The 7,500-nt window shown below is 58.8% G+C and overlaps 1 non-coding gene across 1 annotated transcript; it reads left to right on the top strand.

The window, feature by feature from the left end:
* The first annotated feature begins 7,138 nt into the window (after positions 1 to 7,138).
* Positions 7,139 to 7,296, top strand: LOC128307905 (5.8S ribosomal RNA). The gene has a single exon (XR_008287918.1). It is a non-coding gene; the product is annotated as a 5.8S ribosomal RNA (ribosomal RNA).
* The last annotated feature ends 204 nt before the right edge of the window (positions 7,297 to 7,500 follow it).

Genomic DNA, 7,500 nt, shown 5'->3' with positions numbered 1-7,500 from the left:
ATACCCCCCCACCACCATACCACCCACTCCCACCCCCCTAGGGCGAAAAAACCATCCAGGAAGCGGTTTTTGGCGATTTTCCCGGCCAAGGAGCGGAGGTAGAGCTCCCGGGTGTTTGGAAGAAAGTTGCGGGGTGAATTATCACTTCCAAAACCGTCGCCGGAAAAGTGATTTTCGCAACATCCAGAGAGATACGGGCGGAAAAGCGTTTTTCCGAAGAAGAAAATTTTCGCCCTGATACCGTCGTGCGGGGTATCAAACGACGAGTTTTCAAGAGGGGAGTCGGGAAAACCCCACCCCACCACCATACCACCCACCCCCACCCCCCTAGAGCGGAAAAACCACCCAGGAAGCGGTTTTTCGCGATTTTTCCGAGGAAAACTTCATCGCCACCCCGGCAAGTGGGGTATCAGAAGAAGCGGCTCGGCGGGACGAGTCCATCGCGCACCTCTCCGTTCTTCTACCATCTTCCCTCACCTCGCCCGGGCGGAAAAACCTCTCCGTCGATCCTCGTGGCAGTCCGCTGCTGGCGTCCCTCCTTGAGGGGGAGTAAAACCAGCTTAAAGCGCGGAATCTTCCTTTCTTCTGGCGATGATGTCCACCAGTAGGAACCTTCGATCACGGTCGGGATCGACCGATAGCCGAGCACCGGTGGGCTCGAAACCGGTAGTGATGCTCAGCAGAGTGCCGGAAGGGCAGACCGCAGCCACGAGCGGTGCTCGCACGAGTGGCGTTGGCACGGCCACGGCTGTTAAAGGAGCCACGATGGAGAGGCTCATCGAGCGTCTGGAGGACGAGCTATCTCTCCTCCGTGTTCAGCTGACGGAGCAGGCTGAGCAATATAGGAAAGACCTCGCGGCGATGCAGGAGTGCCATCGCCAGGAGGTGCTCCATCTGCGAGAGGAGAACCGTAAGGAGCGGGAGATGGTCTCTGGGCTTCTTACGCAACTGGTTGTTGCGCAATCGCAGCAGCAACAGCAGCAGCAGCAGCAGCAGCAGCTGGCACAACAGCGAGAGGGTGCGGTGACGGCTACGGTGGTGCCGTCTCCGGACCAGGAAGGCGGCTCCTGGGCCGAGGTGGTGCGCCGTAAGCCGGCACGCCAGCAGCCGGCTCAGCAGCATCAGCAGCAGTGGCCGCAGCTCCAGCAACGGCAGCAGCCGCAGCGGCAACAGCAGCAACGTCCGCAGCAACATCAGAGCGGACAGCGTTCGGCTGGGCAGCCCCAGCAACAACAGTGGCGTTTGCAGGGCCAGTTGCTGCGGAAGCAGAGTAAGCAGCAGCCAGCATACCAGCAGCAGCAGTGGACGAACATGCAACAACAGCAGGAGAAGCGGCGCCCGAGACGGAAACGTCCAGATGAAATCGTCGTTGTGCCTGCCCCAGGAGTGTCCTACAAGGATATGTACGTGAAGCTCCGGACCAGTCCGCGGATAGCTGATTTCCAGCGGCAAATTGGTGTTGGCAGAAGAACGCCAAAAGACCACCTTCTGCTGCCGTTGAGCCGCGACGTTGATAGTGCCGCGCTGAAGGACATCATTCAGGAAGTCATCGGGGAGACTGGATCTGCATCCGTCAGGACCGAGATGGCTGAGGTCGTCCTGACCGGGATTGATAACATGGTCGACGAAGAAGCTATCAAAAAGGCGATCATGACCTCTCTGGGCAAGCAGTCGTCGGTAGCTACCGTGAACCTTTGGGAGCGTCGTGATATGACGAAGCGGGCTCGCGTGCGCCTCCCACGAGCAGAAGCCGATCTCGTCAAGGACCGACGGCTGGAGCTGGGCTACACGTATTGTGCGGTGCACGAAGCCCCAAAAGTGTCGGGTCAGCTGGCTCGGTGCTTCCGGTGTTTGGAGCGGGGGCACATCGCCGCAAGATGTACTGGGGACGACCGGTCTAAGTGTTGTATACGATGCGGTGACCACAACCACAAGGCGTCGGGTTGCACCAATGACATCAAGTGTATGCTGTGCGGCGGTGCCCATCGCATCGGTGCTGCAGCCTGTGGTGCACAGCCCTCTAACTAGATGGATGTGCTCCAGATTAACGTGAACCGCAGCAGGAGCGCACAAGATCTTGCGCTCAACACGATGAGGACGGAGCGGGCGGACGTCTGCTTAATGGTGGAGCTGCATAGTGTTCCCAGGAACAACGGGAACTGGGTGGCGGACAGGGACGGGAAGGTGGCCATCATAGCCAGCAGCGAGTCTTATCCGGTTCAGCAGGTGGTCTCCGTGACGCAGTCTGGGATCGCGGCTGCCCGGATCAACGGCGTCCTGTTCATTTGCTGCTATGTGTCGCCTTCAGCGGGTGTTCCAGAGTTCGAGGAGATCATGCAGCGCATCGAAGTGGTAGCGAGAGGTCACTCGCACGTCGTCATGGCAGGGGACCTTAACGCGTGGCATAGCGCTTGGGGTAGCGGCCGCACCAACGCAAAGGGCGAGATTGTGGTCCAGCTCGTCGACAGCTTGGGGCTGGAGGTGTTAAACACCGGCACCGCCCCAACCTTCTTGGGCAACGGAGTGGCTCGTCCGAGCGTGGTGGATGTTGCCTTCGCCAGTCGCAGCATCGCCGGAGCTAACACCTTTCCGGAGCATCGATGGAGGATAATGAGCCGGTACTCGTACAGCGACCACGTGTACATTCGGTTTGCTGTGGGGGAGTTTCTTCAGCGGCCAGCGGCAGATCGTCGTCGACAGGAGAGTCCTTCTACGCGAGAAAGCGGCACGAGATGGCGTACCCGTCAGTTTGACGCCCGGCTTTTCGACGTGGCGCTCGACGTAGCATCGTTCGCAGAGCGGGTTACAAGTGCGGGAAGCTTGGAGAGGGTCCTGACGGAAGCCTGCGATGGAACCATGGCGCGAGTGTTCCCTTCGCAAGGCCATTCGGGACGACCTGCTTATTGGTGGACGCCAGCGATCGAGGCCTTGTGTGAGGACTGCCGCCTCGCTAAGGATCGCTTCGAAGCCGCAACCAACGAGGAAGAGCAGCTCGCCGCAGCCAGCGATCTCCTCCAGGTGCGGACCGCCCTGGAGACAGCTATCACCACCAGCAAGAGAGTGCACTTCGACGAGATGCTGCAGGGGCTCGCGGACGACGAGACGGGACAGTGGTTCCGTAACGTGCTTAGCCGCCTCCGTGGAAGCTGGACAGCGAGGGAGCGCGACCCATCGGTTCTGGAGGGCGTCGTCTCCACTCTGTTCCCCCAGCATCCTCCAGTTGACTGGCCTTCGTCGTCAAGCCAAGTCCTGGAGAGAGGGGAAGAGGAACCAGTTCGGGCCGTCTCAACGCAGGAGCTGCTGGACATCGCGAGCTCACTGAACCCGCGGAAGGCCCCAGGTCTGGACGGTGTGCCGAATGCCGCTCTGACTGCCGCCATTCGAAAGCATCCGGAGGTCTTTCGTGACATGTTCCAGGAATGCTTGGACAGCGAGCGGTTCCCGGATGAATGGAAGAGACAGAAGCTGGCCCTTGTCCCCAAGCCGGGCAAGCCACCGGGACTCGCTTCTTCTGCGCGCCCGATCCTGCTGCTGAACAACCCAGGAAAGGTATATGAGCGGATGCTGCTGACGCGGATCAACGACGTCGTGGAGGACTTGGATTCGCCAAGGTTGGCGGAAAACCAGTTCGGGTTCCGGAAGGGCCGTTCGACTGTACAGGCGATCCAACTGGTGGTAAATGCGGGCCGTCGCGCGATGTCATTCGGACGGACTAACAACCGGGACAAGCGCTGCCTCCTGGTTGTTGCGCTGGACGTGCGCAACGCATTTAACACTGCCAGCTGGCAGTGCATCGCTGCTGCGCTCGAGGACAAGGGCGTGCCGAGGCAGATCCGCAACATCCTGAAGGACTATTTCACCGACAGGGAGCTCGTCTATGACACCGCAGACGGGCCCGTTACACGTCGAGTGACTGCAGGTGTTCCACAGGGGTCCATCCTGGGCCCGACACTGTGGAACATTATGTATGACGGCGTGTTACGGGTCGAGCTCCCCGAAGGGGCCAGCGTCATCGGCTTTGCGGACGATATTGCGGTCCTGGCACAGGGGTGCACACCAGAGGAGGCGGCATCTGTAGCTGAACAGGCGGTGGACGCGATCGCGGCCTGGATGGAGGACCATCACCTGCAGCTCGCTCCGGAGAAGACCGAGGGCGTGATGATCTCCAGCCTGCGGAGAGGTGAACTGAGGGTGCCGTTCCGCGTCGGAGACACCATCATCCACAGTAAGCAGTCGATCCGGTACCTGGGGGTCCAGATCCACGACCACCTTTCGTGGAAGCCACACGTGGAGCTGTCGACGGCCAAAGCCCTCCGCGTGGTAGGCGTGGTCACCTCAGTCATGAGAAACCACAGTGGACCCCAGGTGGCCAAGCGTCGGTTGTTGGCGGCGGTGGCGGAGTCGATCGTCCGGTATGCTGCCCCCGTGTGGTCTGAGGCGACGGATCTGCAGTGGTGCCGACGGAAGCTGGCCCAGGTGCAGAAGCCCCTGGCACGTGGCGTCACCAGCTCGTTCGTGTCGGTGGCATACGAGACCGGAGTTGTGCTAGCAGGCCTTGTGCCGTTCAGGCTGCTGGTGCGAGAGGACGCAAGGTGCCATCGGAGGCTCCTAGCTGCTCCGGGTGCCAGCCGCAAGGACATCCGGCTGGAGGAGCGGCAGAGGACTCTGCAGGAGTGGCAGAGAGCATGGGACGAGGCGGCCGCAGCATCAACGGCCAGTCGGTACGTGGTTTGGGCCCACCGAGTGATCCCGGACCTGCACCAGTGGATGGGAAGGCGGCATGGAGAGGTGGATTTCCACCTCTCGCAGGTGTTAACCGGGCACGGTTTCTTCCGGGAATACCTCCATGTCTGCGGTTTTGCCCCATCAGCGGAGTGCCCACGGTGCCCGGGGTCTGTCGAGTCGGTGGCCCACGTGCTGTTCCGGTGCGAGGTGTTCCAGGACATCCGAGTGGAGCTGCTGGGGTACGGCACCAGCGACCCGGTCAACGAGGACAACATGGGCATGAAGTTGCTGGAGAGCCCCGAGCGGTGGAACAACATCCAGGAAGCTGCTCGCAGAATCACGAAGGTGTTACAGCAGCTCTGGCGCGAGGATGAGCTGCAGCTCAACCTTCGTGCACATCTCGAATCGCAACCGGCGATAACATCAGCAGATGACGCTGGTGCACAGGATGGCGAGCAGGTGTCTGTCGACGGGGTGGCGGACCTCTTCCGAGTCAACCGAGGTCGAGCCAGCCGAAACAGAAGAGGTCGTCGAAGGGCTGAAGAACGGGCGGAAGTGCGCCTTGCATCCGCACTGGCAGCAGCTGAACGTGATCGTGAGAGGATCATTCTGATGGCGGCGGTGCAGGCGGAGGAAGCAGGAGAAGCGCCACCACCCATCCCCACACGAGGACGCGGACTGCCTCCTTCTCCGAGTACCTTGAGAGCGCGACATGAGCGAAGACTCTACCTACAGCGGGTCTATCGTCAACGAGCGAGGGAAGGGACTCTACCACCAGTCCCACGAGGTAGAAGCCGGCGGAGTCGGACAGCCCCTTCGGAGGCGGACATCATCCGGCGGCGTGTGAGAAGACGAGAGATGGAGCGGCTACGCCGAACATCACGAAGGGAGCCGTCCAACCAGGGGGTGCGTGAGGTGCTATCTGCAGACTCCCTGGCATCTATCACGGAATCTACTACTTCCGGCCGATAAGCGAGGGGAATTTCGGGGGTGGAAAGTAAATAGAGGAACGGCATTATCGAATGCGATGGGAGACCCATACGATTAATGGAATTAATAAAGGCGATGCCACGTGCGCTTAATACTCCTGGTCCCAAGCCCCGCTAGGGAACGGGTCCAGGAGGGGGAGACAAGGGATAGATATAAGTTTAATTTTAAGCTTTTGTACAAATAAATCCCTTGAGTGTTAACAAAAAAAAAACGAAGTGGAGCTTGCGGCTTAATTTGACTCAACACGGGAAAATTTACCAGGTCCGAACTTATCGAGGTAAGACAGATTGAGAGCTCTTTCTCAAATTTAAGGGTAGTGGTGCATGGCCGTTCTTAGTTCGTGGAATGATTTGTCTGGTTAATTCCGATAACGAACGCGACTCAAACAAGCTAACTAGAACGCTGTCAGCAGTGCACCTCCGGGCGCACCTGACGTCAAGGCCGGCGGCCCCTTCACGGGCGGTCGTCGGCCACGTTTGCCCTGCTTAGCGGGACAACTTGTGTTTAGCAAGGTGAGAATGAGCGATAACAGGTCCGTGATGCCCTTAGATGTTCTGGGCTGCACGCGTGCTACAATGTGAGCAGCAGCGTGTTCTCGCCAATTGGCGCCCCCATTCCGAGAGGAACGGGAAATCACCCAAATGCTCATTTAGTTGGGATTGGGGACTGCAACGGTCCCCATGAACCTGGAATTTCTAGTAAGTGCTAGTCATTAGCTAGCGCTGATTACGTCCCTGCCCTTTGTACACACCGCCCGTCGCTACTACCGATGGATTATTTAGTGAGGTCTCTGGAGGCACACCTTCCGCGGTTCCTTCGTGAGCTGCAGCTGGCATGGCCGAAGTTGACCGAACTTGATGATTTAGAGGAAGTAAAAGTCGTAACAAGGTTTCCGTAGGTGAACCTGCGGAAGGATCATTACCGATCAATACATATATGTTGTTGTGTGAGTTGTTTAGAGAGATAGAGAAACACGGTATCAGCAGAACAAACTGCTATGTTACCTTTTGGGGGCCGCGCACGCCAATTAGACCCGCGAGAGAGGTGTGTCTATACTACGATATTGAGCGTGCGCGACCGTAGGCCAGTGGCCTTCGTACCTGTGCGCACACTCCCAATGGCAGCCATCGAACGCGTAAAGTGTGTGACACAAGGGCGAAGGTAAAGACCCACTAGAACATATTTAAACACTGGCCTCGAGCAAGAGAGAACCTAATCAAGAGAACGAAAGTTGTGCAAGATCGCGCCGATGCCGCCCACATCGCGCGTCGATCAATGGGAAGGAAGACCAATGGTCATCCTTGTCCACCCTGGACGGCTTCGAAGGAACCGAGAGGTGCACGGTTACGCTGTCCGGGGACTTAAGTTGTGAGAGATGCACCTAGCGCATAACGAAAACATAGGAGACAGTTGAATATACCAAAACCCTAGGCAGGGGATCACTCGGCTCATGGATCGATGAAGACCGCAGCTAAATGCGCGTCAGAATGTGAACTGCAGGACACATGAACACCGACACGTTGAACGCATATGGCGCATCGGACGTTTAAACCCGACCGATGCACACATTCTTGAGTGCCTACCAATTCTTGTTACACACTATTCCATAACTACAGGACGCCCGCGTACCAGCGGCACGCCTGGGCGAGCAGCACGCCCGGGAGTGTGTCGCAGGCTTGAACACACGCGTTTGGCGCACTGTGCATCATGGCGTGCTCGGACCCCCTCCGCGGGGGACCTTGGGCGCTGAAATGGTAAGGCGGTACAGTTGGCCCAGTGGGTGCA

This window comes from Anopheles moucheti (genome assembly GCF_943734755.1).
Source record: "Anopheles moucheti chromosome X unlocalized genomic scaffold, idAnoMoucSN_F20_07 X_unloc_2, whole genome shotgun sequence".
NCBI classification, from domain to species: Eukaryota; Metazoa; Arthropoda; class Insecta; order Diptera; family Culicidae; genus Anopheles; species Anopheles moucheti.
Note: the sequence above shows the minus strand (reverse complement) of the source record. Positions and strands in the feature narration are given on the sequence as shown.